Source organism: Anopheles maculipalpis, chromosome 2RL, assembly GCF_943734695.1.
Source record: "Anopheles maculipalpis chromosome 2RL, idAnoMacuDA_375_x, whole genome shotgun sequence".
NCBI lineage: Eukaryota > Metazoa > Arthropoda > Insecta > Diptera > Culicidae > Anopheles > Anopheles maculipalpis.
In genome coordinates, this window is record NC_064871.1 from 67,514,135 (window position 1) to 67,532,436 (window position 18,302).

The following is an 18,302-nucleotide window of genomic DNA, read 5'->3' on the forward strand; positions in this document are numbered from 1 at the left end:
GACACTGGACAACCTTTCTGGAAAATACGCTTTAAAGATGCGAGAGTTTGTTGGATAATCTTCGTTTAACTTGCTTTTCTTGAATTAATTCTTCTCAATTCAAAGTTTAGTTTTGTCATTGCAATAATCCTGAAAAACTTAGTTGTTGATCCATGAATACTTAAAAAAAGAACTTCAATAAATGAAAACATACTGAGCGCTTCAACAGAATGAATACATAACATGATTGCAAAAAAGCTAAGCAATCCCAATTCTCCTTTTGCTTTCATTGAAGCTCTCTATCAAAATCCGTGTGATTTACGCCGAAGAGCCTAGGGTGGATGAGATAAAAAGGTAAAACAAAAATTATTATTCATTTTTCTGGAAAAGGAATTCGCATCAAAATCACTCAGATAAAAAGGATTACAATCAGTCACTAGAATGTCGTTCATTCATATGGCCATCTTCCATTAATATCCGCTCCGCTTTGCGGTTAAACTTTCACGATCACCGTACCTTCCCGGTGATGGTTATCTGCAGCTCCAAGTCAGCAATCAGTTCAAGTCATCGACCATCACCCCGGGAATGGCACGAATGTGTCGGTCGTTTGTTTGTTTGGACAGTTCGGAAGCACAAACATTAATAAAAATGGAAGGCGTGAGAGAGAAACGGGAATTAAGAGAATTACGTATGGAAAATAAAAGTTTAGTGGAAGATGGAGCCGGTTTGTTAAAGACAGTCATGGCTTCAGTGATTTTGCAATGTACATGAACAGCTTCAAGAGAAGGAAAAAATTATGCTATAGCATGATTTTGTTGCTTCAGTTTAACCAAAAATGGCAAACTGCAAAAGCTCACAAACACATAACGTAATACAGATTGATGGTAACCAAGGAAACGAAATAAAATTTGGGTAAGAGTACCAAATGACATCCAGTTAGCTTTCGATGCCATTATCCAAATCCTATTATTTAACACTGAGGCAGCACAATTAAGTTAGGATTTGAAAGCAGGATGGTTTGTGTCATTAGACCAGGGCCTTTGCCTTATGTCGCTTACGGTTGGGTCCTTCTTATGGATTGGATCCGGAGGAATCCGTGTGCTGCAACCATGTAAGACTTTATTTTCACATTTCTCTAATTTCAGACTTTACACAGGCTTTATCACACAGGATAGGGAAACAGTACATTTCCTTGGTTGGAAATCCTCCGAGCGTCGCTGCTGTCACATCCACATACCCTTACCTGAGAAAAGTTGTTCTGCAATTAAGAGACATCCCAGACAAAGACAGCCAACATCACAACAAATACTCTTCGGCGGTTGCTAGTTGCAAGACTTCTTGACACCAAGATGACTCTTAAATGTCCAATGGTAAGCTTGTGGAAAGAATGGAATAACTAAAGCAACAGACAGCTGGCAGGTGACATAATAAAAAAAGCTTATGGAGAGCTATCTCAAAAGATGAATCAGCAAGCTTCCGCCTGCACAGTATACGCTTGGGTATATGTTCTGTAACACAAGTTTGCATTGTGTCCTAGAGTGGGAGTAGCTTGGAATGTCCTTTTACATGCCATTAAAAGCATTGCGCACAACCTCTCTCTTAGATACATTTTCCTCCGCTTGGCTGTACATTAGCGAAAGTAAATATCTTTATCCTACGTTTGCTTGCTATCACTCACATTGTTGGAAACATCAATGCTGTGCTCGTCATCCACACATAAAGACAGGTATTGTTCAGTAAAAAAAGGATCATTTATCATTGTTGGATAATTTAGTTGCGATCATAATACAACAGCTCCTGACGGAATTTTCGCAACCTTCTGAGAAACCCCCGTAAGATGTGCGAACATGCGCTCCAAATGCCTTTATTGGCGGATAACAGAGTTTTAAGTCAGAAGAGTGAATCATGAACAATTGCTGCTTGCCGCTACTATGCATCAGTAAGTTCCAGATTATGTCAGAATCTTCCAGGTTGAATTTAATGAAAAATTTGTGGCAGATCTACTAGAAATAGAATTCAACTCCGCTTACCTCCTATTGATCAAACTTAGGCGATCAAAAGGCGACCTACAGTATTTTAGATTGAACTATACTCCATCCTATGGAGCATTATACAGTAGTATTCGTCAGGTTATACTACAAAGCTGAAGTGCAATGCTGTGGGGAATTGTGCTTATTATGGGTTCCTATAAATCTGACGATTAACTAGGCCATCTTGGCGTCCTCCGTCAGCATAGTTTAAGATTCTTATCCGTAGAGGACTATCAGTGTACGTTATATCATGCATTTCGTGTGTTGATAGAAACTTCTGTGGAGCAGGATTTTTCTATCACAGTCAGAGCCTCCGGCAAAGAGTCATGCGTATGACAACGATGTTGAACAACACACAGGAGAATTCGTCCCCTTGCCTCAGAACCCGGTGAGATTCGAACGATTCCGACAGCATGCTCGACACTCTCACCTTGTACTGCATCCCGTGCAAAGTGGCCCCTGCAGCAGTACTAGCTTCCCAGGGAATCTGTACTGCTTAATGGTGTTCCATAGTTCGATCCGATGTATGATATCGTAACCCACCTTGAAGTCAATGTACAGGTGGTGCGTAAGGATCTGGTGCTCCCGGGATTTCTGGTCCGTCTGTATTCGATTTGCCTCCAACAAATCTAGTTTGGAAACTTCCGATCCGATGACTGGATCTTATAGGCAGCATTCTGGACTGTGATGGCCCGGAAGTTAGAACAGTCCATCCTGTCGCCCTTTTTGTACACCGGCTGTATGACACCCAGTTTCCACTCGTCCAGCAGTTCTTCGTGGTCCCAAATCCTTACAAAATGCATGATGGCAGCTAGCTTCTCCAGACCCATCTTGAACAGTTCGGCCACCAGCCCAACACTTCAATTCGGTCTTCTTTCGCACATGACCGCCATCTGGCGGCGTACTGCACTTGCTGATACTACTACGTAGTTGATTAGTCAATATGCGAGAAAAATCCGGATGGGATTTAAATCCCGCTCCTGTCGTGTGAAGACCGGCGCCGTCAACACTTCTATCACTGAATAATCCCGCTCTACATACTTTGCTAACTAAATCATCCAATAAAATTTGTACTAATAATCGCGTCGATAATACTTTCAAAGGATTATGACGTAAAACATAACGTGCATACAACGCACGTAAAACGAACGAATGTACTGTATCGGTTCCGACACCACTGCCACTGGAAACCTGCCTGGCAAATCTCCGCCTAACGCAAGGAAATCGGTGCGTTGTGCCTTCGTGCCTTAATTGAAATATCTCCAAGGTACATTATCTAACGCACAGCGTTACTCCCTGTAACGTTTCGCCCGTGCACTCGTAGTTGAGAATGCTCGCCACGTAGTCGCCCGGTAGCTCAACTGAACCCGCCAGCTTCTTATCTTGTGCGCATATTATGATTATATTTCTTCATTTGTCAAATGTTATCAGAAACAGTTTCAATCTTCCGTTTCGCTTTTTTTTTATTTTCTGATTTTTCGTGTTTACCATTTTCGTACCCTGCGCATACGGGTGACGGCTTCCTGTGGGTCGCTAATGCCTATCACATGCAATCGGATTTGCAACAGCAGCAGCACCGAAACGCCCAAAGTAAGAGCGTACCTGCCCCGTACTCGATTCGCGTTCGTCTTCTGGCCGGCCGGGAAGCATTTCTGGATCGCTCCAGGGGGTCTCGTGCATGACATTATCGCGATTCGCACGTAGCGTGGTAGGTTCCCGGTCCCTTTTGCGTGCGATTACAAAACACGCACTTCGCAACAGGGTACGGTGTGGCGTCGTCCACCAGTGTCGCCTCGTCGGATGTGTTAGGACGGTCAGCCGCCCAGCTGCTTGCATCGTTGGCGTGTCACAAGGTGGAAATACATTTTAAATTGGATCAAATGGGTTTTATTAATTAAAAGTGGTTGTACATTGCACCATTGGACTGCCACCGCGTGCTCTCTCGCATGCCTAGTCGGGGCAAATAGCCGTTAGTAGTTCGTTTTCCTTTATCACGGATCGTTGACACTGGGGTTGTGAAATGGTTATGTATTTCCGGATTATCGTCTACTGGGGAGAGCATTTATTTTAAGGTTAGATAGACTGCTTTTGTACATTCGCGAAGGATCAATAGGACGATGGGAAGGTGCTTTTGGAGAAAGCACAGGAATTTATAAACGATTTTGTACTCTTTTGACAACTGAAAGTCACTTGAATTTTTTCGATGACTTCAACATGTTTTCATTTATTTATTGTTTTTGTTTATTAAAAAGCTATTTGTCGCTCTGGCTATACAATCATAAACATCATTAAATTTTAAAACCAAAAACTATGGTAAACTGAAGGAACCATAGCTAAAACTGAGACAGGATCAAAGAAAAGAGCAAAGAATTAGAATTAGAGTAGGGACATTAAGAAGTAAAAGAGAAGGAAGTCTAGAACGGAAAAAACACAAAGATGCCAAAGATAAAACATGGTAAGAAAAAGCATTAAAATAACGAAAACTAACTAGCATTGGATCGTTAAAGGTCGACGAGGACTAAGGGATCGTGATGAGACATAGAAAGCAATTACAGAAAGGAGGGATGGCGCGTCGGAAACTCCAAGAATCAATCCACCAATAAGTATGGCTTGAGCCTGGCAACGTCTCGATATCAATGAGGGAAGCTCCAGAATATGGCACCGAGCAGAGTATCTCGGGCGGTCGAGGCAGTGCCTGAAGGACTCCATACGACACTCGCTTATTCCAGAATCGATCCTACAAAGCCACAATACATCGTTCTGAAGCACTGAGGGTCCGAGAACTCCGAGGATAGTGTTCTGAAAAGTCCAAGTGACCGATAAGCCGAACTGACCAAGTTCGCGATGTGGTCGCCAAAAAAAAACTTAATGTCAAATGTCTCTTCAAGATCACGTACTTAGGAAACACGACTCAGCGGGAACCCAATAATTGAGTAGTTAAACCTCCAGGGCAGAGAGGTACGAGAAAAGGACATATCATACACTGGGGCGGCCCAGTGGTGCATCCGACAGCGGCGCCGGTCTTCAAACGGCAGGTCCGGAGTTCAAATCCCATCCGGACCGTCCCCCCGTAAAGAGGACTGACTAACCAACTACGTGGTATCGGCAGTCTAATAAGCCATTTTGATGGCCGGCATGAACTTAGAGGTCGTTAAGCCAAAAAGAAGAAGAAGAAGAACTACATTTAACGATACACAGGTGAAGGAGATTGTTGGGAAGATGATTGGAGGGAAGAATAGTTCATGACACTACGAATTGTAGGAAAATTTTCAGGTCATCAGCGAAGAGCAGATGACCGTCATTTGGGAGAATGGAAGAGACATCATTAACAAATAATATGAAATGGAGAGGACTAAGCATACTGCCCTGGGGAACCCCTAGATGTACACTGAAAGTGCGTAGAAGTTGCCGAATGAATTTTGCGGCCAAAAAAATACAAAGTAAACCTGGTAGTGAAGACAGGAAGTGGTGAAGACAGGAAACTTTTTGGACTATCAATTGATATTCCTAACTACCATCAACATGATTGTTGTTGTTGTTTTTGCTTATAGAGACTTTGCGTCTTTCGACTGCATTCGTCTCTCTCTGTGACTGGAAGGAAAAGAAAACTGGGTTACCAAAAAAAACATAACGAAAGAAAAAGAAAATTAGATCTGTTTGTAGAGGTCGGTTTCCTTGAGGAACTTTAGGAGATTGGTTTGGGATGTGGGATTATCGGATAGGGCAGAATCTATGTTATGTGAAATATTGTACTTTGTGCGTAAGGCTGTTTAGCCATAGCAGTCTGTTAATATGTGCTTAACTGTGATTGTTACTCCACAGTAGCAACAGAGTGGAGGGTCAGATTTTTCGATTCTATATCTGTGGGTTAAATTTGTGTGGCCTATACGTAGACGCGAGAGGACTCTTTGATCTTGGTAAGGTTGTACGTCTTCCCAGGGTTCCGTGCATGGTTTGACCTGCCTCAAGAAGCTGTTGCTTTGCAGATGCCAGCACTTGTTCCAGACGTTTCTTGTTGTCGCTTTTGCCCAATTTATCAAATCCTGCTTAGAAATTTCTGTGTTGCAACAGTTAGGTTCCTCACGCGCTCTGTTAGCTAACTGGTCAGCAAGCTCGTTCCCCTTAATTCCAACGTGACCCGGCACCCAGCAGAAAGTGATATTTGAAAGGATTTTCAGATCCTCAAGCCTCTGAATGTGTGGGCTGCGCGATCTTCCGCTATCTAGCGCTTTCAGCACGCTAAGACTGTCTGAAAAAATTACGTTGGGTTTCGAAGGATTTATGTCTTCTTCCGCTGCTATGAGAATAGCAATCGCTTCGGCGGAGAAGATTGAGGTGTTGTTGGGGAGTTTTATGGAACATTTGCATGTGGTTGAATAGATACCACAGCCAGCACTGTCTTGTTTAACTGAACCGTCAGTGAATGTTTGGTGGTAAATCTTATATTTATTGTTGATCATCTCATTGTAATATTGATGGATTACTGCTTTGTTGGTTTGGTTGCGGCATTTGTATTGTAAGTCCAGGTCTATTTTGGGTGGTTGAGAGAGCCATGAGCGAATTCCATATCTAGTTTGTTTCACTATTTCCGGTATTTTTTGGTCGGTTATTTTATTTTAATCTAGTTTGATTCTGTCAATAAGGGACTCACACTTAAGGTCTTTTTCTAGCAATCTTCCGGCTATAGCTATGAGTTTCGTGGATATGATAAATTTCAATGGAAGTTGCCCACTTTCACAGAGAAGTGATTCAATTGGGCTAGTAACGAAGGCACCTGTAGCGCATCTGAGTGCAGTATGATAGATAGGGCTAAGTTTTTTAATGTAGGTATCTTTTTGAAGTGAAACAATTTCAATGCCATATAGCAATTTTGGTAAAAGCCATGATTGGAGAATGTTAATGAGGATTGTGCGGGAAGAATGGAATTTCCCACAACCGAGCATTTTAAAAAGATTAATTCTGTTTTTGATTGAATTTTTTACTATTGTACAATGTTTAATGAATGAAAGATTTGAGTCGAATGTGATGCCTAAAATTTTGGTGTTATTAACAGTAGGAATAATGATGTTTTTTATTGTTAATTTGAGCTGTGAATTTCTTGTTTTTACGAGGGGTTTAAAGAATCTGATGGCTTTGCATTTATTGGGTGATATGTCGTATCCGGTCGTTTTTGCCCATTTTTGGACAATATTTACACTCTTTTGAAGCCTTAAGTTTGTGAGTTTAGGCGAACAAGCGGAGGTAATTAAGACGATATCATCGGCGTAAATAAAGGCTTTAGTGTGATTTGGGATGGAAAGGAGAAGGGATTCAGTGCTAATCAGGAAAAGGGTGGGAGAGAGGATAGCTCCCTGTGGAACTCCGTTTTCAAGAAGCTTAGGGTTTGATAAAACAGTCGTGTTTTTGACTCGGAACGTTCTGTTGGATAGGAAGTCCTGGATGAAAGCCACAAGGCGACCACCAAAACCCCATCTCTTAAGCTGATCCAGAATGGAGTATCTCCATGCGCGATCGAAGGCCTTCTCGAGGTCGATGACCGCACAATCGGATATGGAATCGTTTTGCTTTGCTGTTATCAACGCGTCCTCCAGTGCAGCAAAGTACGTTTCCGTACCTCGACCGCAACGGAAAGCGTGTTGTTCCGCACTAAGTAGGTTGCGATCCTCTAATTCCTGCATTAAGCGACGATTAACCATGCGTTCCATTACTTTGCCAATGCAATTTAACAGTGAGATGGGGCGGTAGCTTTCGGGGTTTAGAGGGTCTTTATCGGGTTTTAATATGGGAACTATAAGTCCCAGCTTCCAGTCGTCAGGGATGATCCCTTCGCTCTAAATGTCCATCAACATGGTGAATTGCTCAATTTAGACACGCTGGAATGTGGACGATCTCATGCTCAAACATGCTTTATAGCAGGTATGCTACTTCATACTCTTTTGCTCGCTAAATTTTTATGTGCCATCTCGCTCTTTCGTGATCGCGTCCTTTACTTGGCGTTAAATTTCGTCGTACTCAATATGTTTCTAACGAACCTTTCCTTTGCTTCATACGTCTCATGAGCCTCTTTCTTCACCTTTTTGATTTGAGCATCCCTATAAACACTTTCCGTCATCTACTTTGCCTGCATCCTGATCCCAATTAAGTCGTTGTTTTGTGAAGAATTTTGGTTTGCGTAATAAGCATAAAGTTACGTGTAACGAGCGTAAAGTAATGAGCTTCAACTTTTGGCAGATATAAGTATAAAATATAATAATTATAGTAATAATAATGTCTGGATCCAAAATGGATATAAACTTCCATTCCATCCAACAGATTATTCAAAGCAATACACTCACAACAACTCGAATCATATTCTGATCACATTTTCCTTTTATAAAACAAACAACTTCAGCCATATGTAATCCAGTCTGGTTGTTAACGCACAATAGCCCCCGGTACGAACACAGGCACCAGTAACCGAGTAACATTAACCCACATTATAAGAGCACTCTTCGCATTTTTTCATTCCATTCAACTAACGTCACCCGTCTGCAGTGTGTCACTCGTCCGTGGCCCTTTTTGCATAACGTTTCAGTCAGATCGACACCTTCCAATCGGCCGAACCACGCCCTTAAGGAACGCATGGACGCGGAAACCGTTTTGGTTTGTTTTATTTTCAGAGCTAAAGCTCGAGGCTTGCTCCGGCGAGATAAATTTTCTAGCTCCCCTTTTTTCCCTGACCAACGATTTTATATAGCACAGGATTTACTTTTATCCATCTCTTTTTTTGCCCACTAAGCTCCCCCGTGCATAATGCGTCAATGGTTAAATGAGCCATCAATTACACGCCCTGAGCAAAATGTGAGCCCCGTTTTCTACTGCACGGCTCAGTACGCAAACGATTCGGTTACCGTGCGTGCCGTGCCGTTAAAATGCCCCAAGTGCAGAGAGTGCAGGCCAGCAGGGATGGGCCGAGATTTACCTTCTGCTTCTGTCAACGAGAATGCAACGGGGAAGCGCGCGTAACAGTCTTGGCCTGGGATGATGTTAAAAACAAAACGAAGCATCAAAGGAGAAACAACATACAAAATAACCCCCTTACGAATGATGATAGATGGTGTCCTAGTAATTATACCTCTGCTTTCTAGCTCCTAACGACACGACGAAACGACTCTCTGGGACCTGCCTGCCTGTCTGGCTGTGTCTGCTTAAGTCCAGGTGTATAATTTGCACCTTACCCAGGCACACCAGTGTGGTAAACGCGCTGGAGTCCGAAAAAACAAAATAAAAGACTGATGCGACAAACCATGGTGGCCACGACACACCGATGCAAATGATGACCGTAGCGGATGCTGCACCGATGCAATCATCCAAGAAAGGAAAAATAAAAGCTACGATCGCTGTTATCACATGCTGAGGTTTTCACACAAATGCAATAACACTGTGTAGCGCAATTGAGGCAGCGATGTATCATCGGGGTTTCATAATTTGCTGCTATCAGATACTGGAATTAGCGTTCACATGTGTTTCATTTCAATCTGAAAGCAATAACGTAAGGGATTTTGTGTTTGGAAAGTCTTTTGATGCATACCAGCAAAATAAAATAAATTGTAATTTGAAAGAAGCGTAAATAATGGAAACAAATACAGCAATACGGACAGGCCGCACATTGGTTCAAAGATGGACATTAAGTGAAATTGTTTGCCGGAGAATTTTCAACAAAGTTAACTGTTGAAAATTGAAACCATTCAATAGATCATTATAGATATCACTCACTGAACTTGATAAACGTATCATTTTGGGTGATTTCTCAAAAAACGCAATGATAGGTTTGCACCCATTTTAACAAGATTTGCGTTTAAACATTGTTAGAAACATTCTACAACGTTTGAAAGCATTTTTAATATACTTTTGAATAATAAACAAGAAAATGGATTCTTTCGAAAATTTTGCATATTTTGTTTCAGATGACACACAAAACTCATAACATTTACAGTACTTCAATTTTCACAGTTCTGAGCCTCCTTAACTGTAGTATGCTGCTGTTGGTATCGTAACTCACCCAAAATATAATTTAAAATATAATTTTGCATAGAAAAAAGAAGCAGGTACTTGTATAATGATACTGTTTGCGAAATTCAATTAATATTTATACTATATTATCTATTGCACACGAACATGGGTGCCTATTCCAGCCATATTAAAAATCCGTTCCGTGGCGCCATCTAGATGTCCTAATTGTAACGACACTACTTAGATAATTAGTATTTCATACTAATATACCATCTCAATTATGAAAATATACAACTTCATCTGCTTCGAAAAAGGAAGATCTGCCCGTTGGTCTAAGCTGAACCACTGTGGGCCGTCCCCGAAGCAATAAAAAATCATAAAATACATACCACAACCAAACGACAAAATCAAATATTTCACAAACTGCGCAAACAAACAAATTATTCAACAATATTAAGGATAAGAACCATTCTTATCAATTATTTCATATGTTACGAATCTATGCTAGATAGAACGAATATTTAAAAAATATTAAAAATTTACCTTCACCACGTTGTGTTCCATGTGCCAACAAAACGGAAGATTTTTCGAAAAAAGGACTCCCAAAAATACACTCTTAGACATTGATTGACTAAGGATTTGCATAAACCAACTACATAATTGGTTTCATAAAAGTCTGATCTGCATATTTGTCGAAGGATGTACGTAAAAAAAGCGCATTCACCGTGGATAAATAACAGAAAAAAATTATAGACAGTCAATTTGTAAACAAAATCACCGTGGCCTGCTGGGAAACATCACCAAAATATGCGCGGCACAGAAAGTGTTAATATGCTTACTACTGTAATTGCAGGAGCACCAATGTCTCAGTTTAAAGATGTCCAAAAAGATTAAAATATTATGTTCTAGGATGTCGAAATATCCTAATATCATAATAGAATTTAGTCTTGAATGAGCAACTGAAATGATCAGAGTCCCATTGTCTCTCATAGAGCTGTCATTAAAATCTCGTAAACAAAAGGCTTCTTCTTTCTCTTGGCTTAACGACCTTCTAAGGTCACGCCAGCCATCGAAATAGGTTACTAGATTTGCCAATAGCACGTAGTTGGTTAGTCATTCCTCACTACGCGCGGACGGGTCCGGATGGGATTTGAACAGCGGTCCTGTCGTTTGAAGATCGGCACCGCTGACTCCTACACCACCGGGCTGCTCCGAGTCAATGAAATCAAAAGACTTATAGTATTTAAAAAACGAAGAGGGTGTAGTGTGTAAATAGTATTAGTGTATAGGTGTAAGAGTAGTGCGTAAGTAGTCATAAGTAGAATAAGAGTATTGGTTTATAAGCAGGAAATACAGTCAGTCGCATACGAACAGTCGAACAAGCAAGAGTATTTTATTAGACACAACAGTTGGCGACGAGGATAATTCGGTCCGTGTGCAAAAGTCTATAGTCAGCAGAAGTAAAATAGTCCAAAAATGTCTTTAATTGGTGAAATAGAACCCTTCGTCATGGGTGAAAGTATTCGTGAATACTTGGAAAGAATGGATATTTTCTTTCAAGTGAACGAAATAGAGGCGTCGAAAAAGACAGTGATGCTGTTAACACTAGGAGGAGCGTCACTATACAGTCTGATATCGAAGATGGTATCACCGGAGGAGCCGAAATTGTGCAATTATGAAAAGCTGTGTAGAAAGCTTAAAGAACAATTGGAGCAAAAAGTGAATGTGGTGGCTGAGCGTTACAATTTCCGTCACTGCATGCAGAAAGAACATTCCATTGCTGAGTACGTTATGGAGTTGAAGGCCAATGCACAAACATGCAAGTTCCAATCGTTTTTGTCGGAAATGTTGCGTGATCAATTGGTGGCTGGTGTACGGGACGACGGGTTGAGGAAGCGCCTACTAAGAGAGTCTGACCTGACTTTCGAGCAAGCCGAAAGCATCGCGAGAACGTGGGAAGCGGCGGAAGAGCAGAACGAGACTTTTGCGGTAAAGGTGCAGCCCAGAGAAATGGCGGCAATTAGGCACGCGCCAAAAAGTAGCGTCGGTGCGCAGCACTACAACCACGTCGGGAGCAGTTATCATCCACACAAGCAGAGCAACGTGCACGCAATCGAGAGAAAGTGTTACCGGTGTGGGAGACTACACAATCCACAAACATGTCCAGCACGATTGTGGCAGTGTTTTACATGCAAGAAGATCGGGCATGTGTCGTCGTTGTGTAGAAATAAGAACATGCGAGTGCAAAGTTTGAAAACGTACGATAGAGAGGTTCCGCTCGCACACATATCAAACGAAAATAAGTTAAGTGAACCAGAAGAGTGTGTGTTAAACGTTAACGGTATTGATGTAGTATTCGAGATTGATTGCGGAGCGTGTAATACGGTATTACCAGAGGACATTTACCTCGATAAATTTAGAAGTGTGAAGTTAGAACCAACACAATTACGTTTCATAACGGCGTCAGGGCAAAGGTTAATTCCTTTGGGTAAAATGATAGTGGATGCGACACGAAAAAACAAAACGGTTAAATTGCAAATTGTAATAATTCCAACTGGAGATAAAGGAAGTGCGTTATTAGGGCGAGATGGTTTAGATGTCTTATTCCCGGAATGGAGAAAAACGTTTAAGTTAAACCAAATCGAAGAAAGTAATTGGAATAATGAAATGAGAGAGAAATTTCCTAGTTTGATTGATGGCAATCATAAAGAAACGATCGAAGATTTCGAAGCAAATTTGATATTAAAACCAAACTACACTCCAATATTTCATAAGGCATATGCGGTGCCGTACGCACTTGTGGCAAAGGTAGAAGAAAACATAGAGAAATTAGTGCAAGATGGAATATTGATACCAACCAGATCATCGGCTTGGGCAAGTCCGATAGTAGTGGTAGAAAAGAGCGATGGTTCGGTACGTATTTGTATTGATGGAAAAGCGACAATAAACCGATATCTTTCCGTTGAACACTATCCATTGCCTAAAATAGATGATATATTGGCTAAGATTGCAAACTGGAAAATATTTTGTAAGATAGATCTTACCGGAGCATATTTACAAGTGAGGTTATCAAAAAATGCGCAAGATATTTGTACCATAAATACACATAAAGGGTTGTATAAGTACACAAGGATGCCGTTCGGAGTGCAATCAGCACCGGCTATATTTCAATCAATCATTGATCAAATACTTATACGAACACCAGGTATAGCATACATGGATGATATTTTGGTAGGAGGCAAAACAAAAAAAGAATGCATGGAAAATCTGATGGAAGTGTTGAAGAGGCTTGAAAAATACAAAGTAAAGATAAATGAGAAAAAATCGGAATTTTTCAAAACGAAGATAGAATACTTGGGGTACGTTATAACGGAAGACGGAATTACGCCAAATGCAGATAAAGTTAAAGCGATAGATAATGCCCCAGCACCTGAAAACGTAATGCAATTACAAGCATATTTGGGAATGTTAAACTATTATGGAAGGTTCTTGCCAAATTTAGCAAATTTACTAAGACCATTACACGAATTGTTACGGAAAAATGTTAAATTTGAGTGGTCAAAAGAATGTCAGGAGTCTTTCGATAAAACGAAATCACTGCTAAAGGCAAATCACGTATTAGAACCGTATGATCCTGAAAAACCGATAATATTAACGGTAGATGCTAGTCCCTATGGGGTAGGTGCGGTATTATCGCATGAAATAGGTGGACAAGAGAAGCCAATTTATTTTGCGTCTGCGACTCTAACACAAGCACAAAAAAACTATGCACAAGTTCAAAAGGAAGCGTTAGCGGTAATTTACGGAGTGCAAAAATTCCATAAGTATATTTACGGAGTAAAGTTTAAACTAGTAACGGATAATGCAGGAGTGAAGGAAATTTTTAAGCCTTCAAGAGCAACGTCATCAATAGCTGTGGCGAGATTAAGCCGTTGGGCATTAATATTAGCGAACTACGAGTATGTAATTGAGCATAGACCGGGAAAAAATATGGGTCATGTAGATGCTATGAGTAGGTTACCATTAGCAGAAGAATCAATAATAGAAGAAGTAGAAGTGTCATTGAATGCACTATCTTCAAATGAAATTTTAGACATTGGAATGATAAGAAAATATCAGCAGAACGATGGATTACTGCAACAAGTCTATAAGAACGTAAAATACGGTTGGTCAAAAAACGAGTCAGTTCAGTTAAAAGAGTATGCTAAAATCAAAAACAATTTGGGGATAGAAAATGGAATACTGCTATTCAACGATCGAGTGATAGTGCCAGAAAAACTGAAAGAGGAAATAGTAAAATTGTTCCACGATAATCATGATGGTCTTGTAAGAATGAAAATGGCAGCAAGAAAATTAGTTTGGTGGAAAAACATGGATAAGGATTTTCATAATTTCATTAGATTGTGTCAAATTTGCCAGTCAAGACAGATCATACCGAAGGAAGTAGTTACCACAAAATGGCCAAAAAGCTTACGTCCGTTTGAGAGAATTCACATTGATTTTTTTTATTTCGAGAATAGTACGATAATGATAATGGTAGACAGTTTCTCAAAATTCATAGAAGTGAAAATCATGAAAAGTATAAGAGCAGAATATGTAATTGAAGTCATAGAAACATTTTTCGCATGTTTCGGAGTGCCAGAAGAGATAGTATCAGACAATGGGCCTCCCTTTAGTTCAGAAAAGTTTGTCATGTTTTTAAAGTCAAAAGGTATTAAGGTCAGTAAATCACCACCGTATCACCCACAATCTAACGGATTAGCTGAAAGGGCGGTGCGAACGGTCAAAGATGCATTGAAAAAATATCTGTTAGATGCAAGATTTAAAGCATTAAATCTACAGAGGAAACTAAATCAATTTTTGATAAACTATAGAAACAATCCATGCACAGTAACAAAAGCGACACCAAGCGAAAAAGTGTTTTGCTATGTACCACATACCCTTATCGCAAAAATTAACCCTACAGCAGCACACAAAAGAGAGATTACCGATGAATGCAAGGAGCAAACAAGAGATATTGTGAAAAGAACTGTGGAAGATGCATTTCATGAAGAAGAAGAGGTATATTACAGGAATCATTTTAAAGAAATTCTGAGATGGATTCCAGCTGTAGTAAAAAAACGAATAGGAGAAGTCGTGTACCTAATAAGCATTAATGGAATAATACGTAAAGTACACAAAAATCAATTAAGACGAAAAACAATGCATGATAAGTTTATAGTAAATAGAATACCTATATCAAACAAATGGTCTTACAAAAGAAAAAGAAGTGAGTCGAGTCCACCACCCGTACGAAGATCAAAAAGAGTAGAAGGGCAACCACGTTTTAAATACCCAAAATAAGTAAACTTCGTTTAAGGGGGAGAAGTGTAAAGATTGGATAGAAACTTCGTTTAAGGGGGAGAATGTAGTGTGTAAATAGTATTAGTGTATAGGTGTAAGAGTAGTGCGTAAGTAGTCATAAGTAGAATAAGAGTATTGGTTTATAAGCAGGAAATACAGTCAGTCGCATACGAACAGTCGAACAAGCAAGAGTATTTTATTAGACACAACAGAGGGATTATTAAGCATTTGCCATTTTCTATTCTTCTATCACTAAATCTACCGGAGCAGTCATTTTGACGTTGGCCCATAACTTTCAAGCGGATTTATTTTATAGTACAACAGATCGGCCGATGTTGATGCATGACTTTTGCACATACTAAAGGATGTTCATTTCTATAAATTTAAAAATAAGAAATCTATTCTTATATTGATATAAAGTCACGACATGGGCAATTCTTCCATGGCCAATTGTTTTAACTAACGGTGTTAGGAACGATCAACAGCGTATTTCAATGCGAAATACTCACAAAAAGGTGAGTTTTTTTTATAACCAATAGATTTATTACTTAATGATGATAAGTCCCACCTCTTACCCCAACACAGATTTGAGAAGGACAGAATTATCTTTACGATATTTTTACTCTAATTGTATAATAAAAAATTAATAAACCGTAAGTGGGGGCGTCGAAGAGCATTTCGAAGAATCCAACAAGCCATCAACATATCTGATAAGACCAACACAATTCCACCGAGGAAGAAATGAGCCTTACTTCACGACAATGGTATTTCATGGTATCCTTTACGTAGCGTTCCAACGACCGAGGAATGGCACTGGTCCACCACGTTTAAGATCACCGCTGCGACATGCATATGGCCAGTTCCTCTAACACCAACGGGTGGATTAGGGCACTACCTTCCGAAGCAGGGAAATCCATATCTGCGAACCCGACCACATACAACCATCAATGTATGAATTCCGTTGTGAACTTCCAGACCGTGAACACTCAATGAGCCCTCCACAAATGACATCAATCTGGCCAATTATGCTACTTACTTGCAATATAACTATGAGATAATACATAAAATAGAAGAACTAGTATACAAACCTAAAGTAATATGAATAACATATTCAGATCATATCATCAGATCTTTCAGATCAGCCAGATCATAAAAAATCTTTATTTGGTAGCACCAGTAATTTTGACTGGTTTTGATAGAGATGCACGAGCCAAAATTGCGGTAGTTCTAGTGTTAAGCATATTATTTTAACTATAACTTACTCTATTGCACATACAAAACTCATTATCTAAAACAAAACATCAAAAAGTGCATCCCATTACGCTGCACATTTGTGTCAATGGAGTTGGAAAGATCTTTTTTCCTGCACACGCAGCGTGCTTATCAGATTCACGACCGAACCCATCTACCTTGGCCAATCTACCAAGCGCAGTTGTATGGCTTCTCTCACTGCACCACACATTGTATTATATAAAAAACCACAAAAACCATCACACTGCACTTTTCTCCCTTGTCACAGGGAGAAGGTGGAATCTCCGTCTACCGTATCCAAAAAGTGCATCTTCTTGCGGCTAGTGCGACGTTTACAATCACGATCAACCTTTCTCTCTGGTGGCTCAGAGTGGCTCGTGTTTAAGCCTGAATGGGGTGACAAAATAGGAGACCAAATTTCAATCTGATTGCTGGATTCGCCACTGTGGTGCTGAATGGATGGCACAATGAAATTTTGACGACGAACATCACGCACCGACGAACTTAAAACCCGTCATCCCAGCATTAGTTCATCATAGCCACGTGACCGACAATGAAAGACGTGCAAAGTTTTCGATACACATTAATCATGATTTGTCAGCCCGGGAACTGTGTGCGCGACAAGATTCCGGGCGCTTTTAGTAGGGAGAATACTTTTAATTCGATTCAACGCTCATCTTTTCCGTTTTTCTTTCGAGCACATTAGAAAGGTTACAGAATTGAAGGCGGAAGAGCTTACACCTTATACATCTTTGCATTGCACTTTTCGTCGTGAACCTTCTTCCTTTCACTCTTTTGATCGTCTCGTCCCGCAAAGGAAAAGACGTTTAACAAAATCATCACCAGCAACAGAGTGCCAGTGCCCTTGCCGGAAAGGGGTTACGAAAACACGGCGGACGATTAACAACAAAACAATCAAAGTGAGAAAATCTGCATCACCACTGCTCCGGTGGTGAAAGTAATTCTCCCGCGTTGCGGTTTGACCGTGATGATTAATGGTGCATTGGTGTACAGGATGCATTTACCTGCGGCAACTCGTCGTGCACACGCGGTTAAGATGGAGAGTGAAATGTGGAGGCCCAAATGCAGTTCAAACGCGAAGGTGAGAAATGGATGGCGCAGGTGAACTACATAAATAATCAATCAACACTTTGCCGGAGCGGTAATTATGGTAACGTAATCCGTGTGAGCCAGAATGTATCATCGCTGTGAAGGATAAAGGTTAGACAGTGTTTGTTAGCTTAAGGTGCAATATTTTTGTTTTCTTGTATTTCATACAACTCATCAAAAGTTGGTTGCAAACGGTTTTTTCTAAATGTAGTTATATCACTACCTTAAAGCAAATATAAATTTGCTCCATCTCTAGTTAATTTGAGACATTATTTTTATCATTTTAAATACGAGTGTTTGTAGTGTTTTGTTCCATTTGTTTTATTCTATTTATTCTGCTTCTTTGCTTTATTATACTCGAAAAAGAATTTCCATATGATCAATCTCTCCACTGGTCCATGGAAACACACCGATGTAGAAACTCTTCAATGCGACAAGACAGACGAACCTCACACACACACACCCTTATTAAAGAAAGCAGCTTGTGTGGATATTGGAACAAGGATCCAGCCTAAAATTTTACCATTACATCTTTGCAATGCCTTTAAAACACTTCTAAAATACAACAAAAATTAATCTTTCTCGCTCATCTCACTA

The 18,302-nt window shown here is 40.2% G+C and overlaps 1 protein-coding gene and 1 pseudogene across 4 annotated transcripts in view; both read left to right on the top strand.

Annotated features, from left to right (window-relative positions):
- The window catches only part of LOC126568810 (exportin-2), a 487,296-nt gene that overhangs the window by 210,647 nt on the left and 258,347 nt on the right, over positions 1-18,302 (top strand). The window lies entirely within an intron of this gene.
- On the top strand, positions 11,511-15,312 carry LOC126567412 (uncharacterized; annotated as a pseudogene).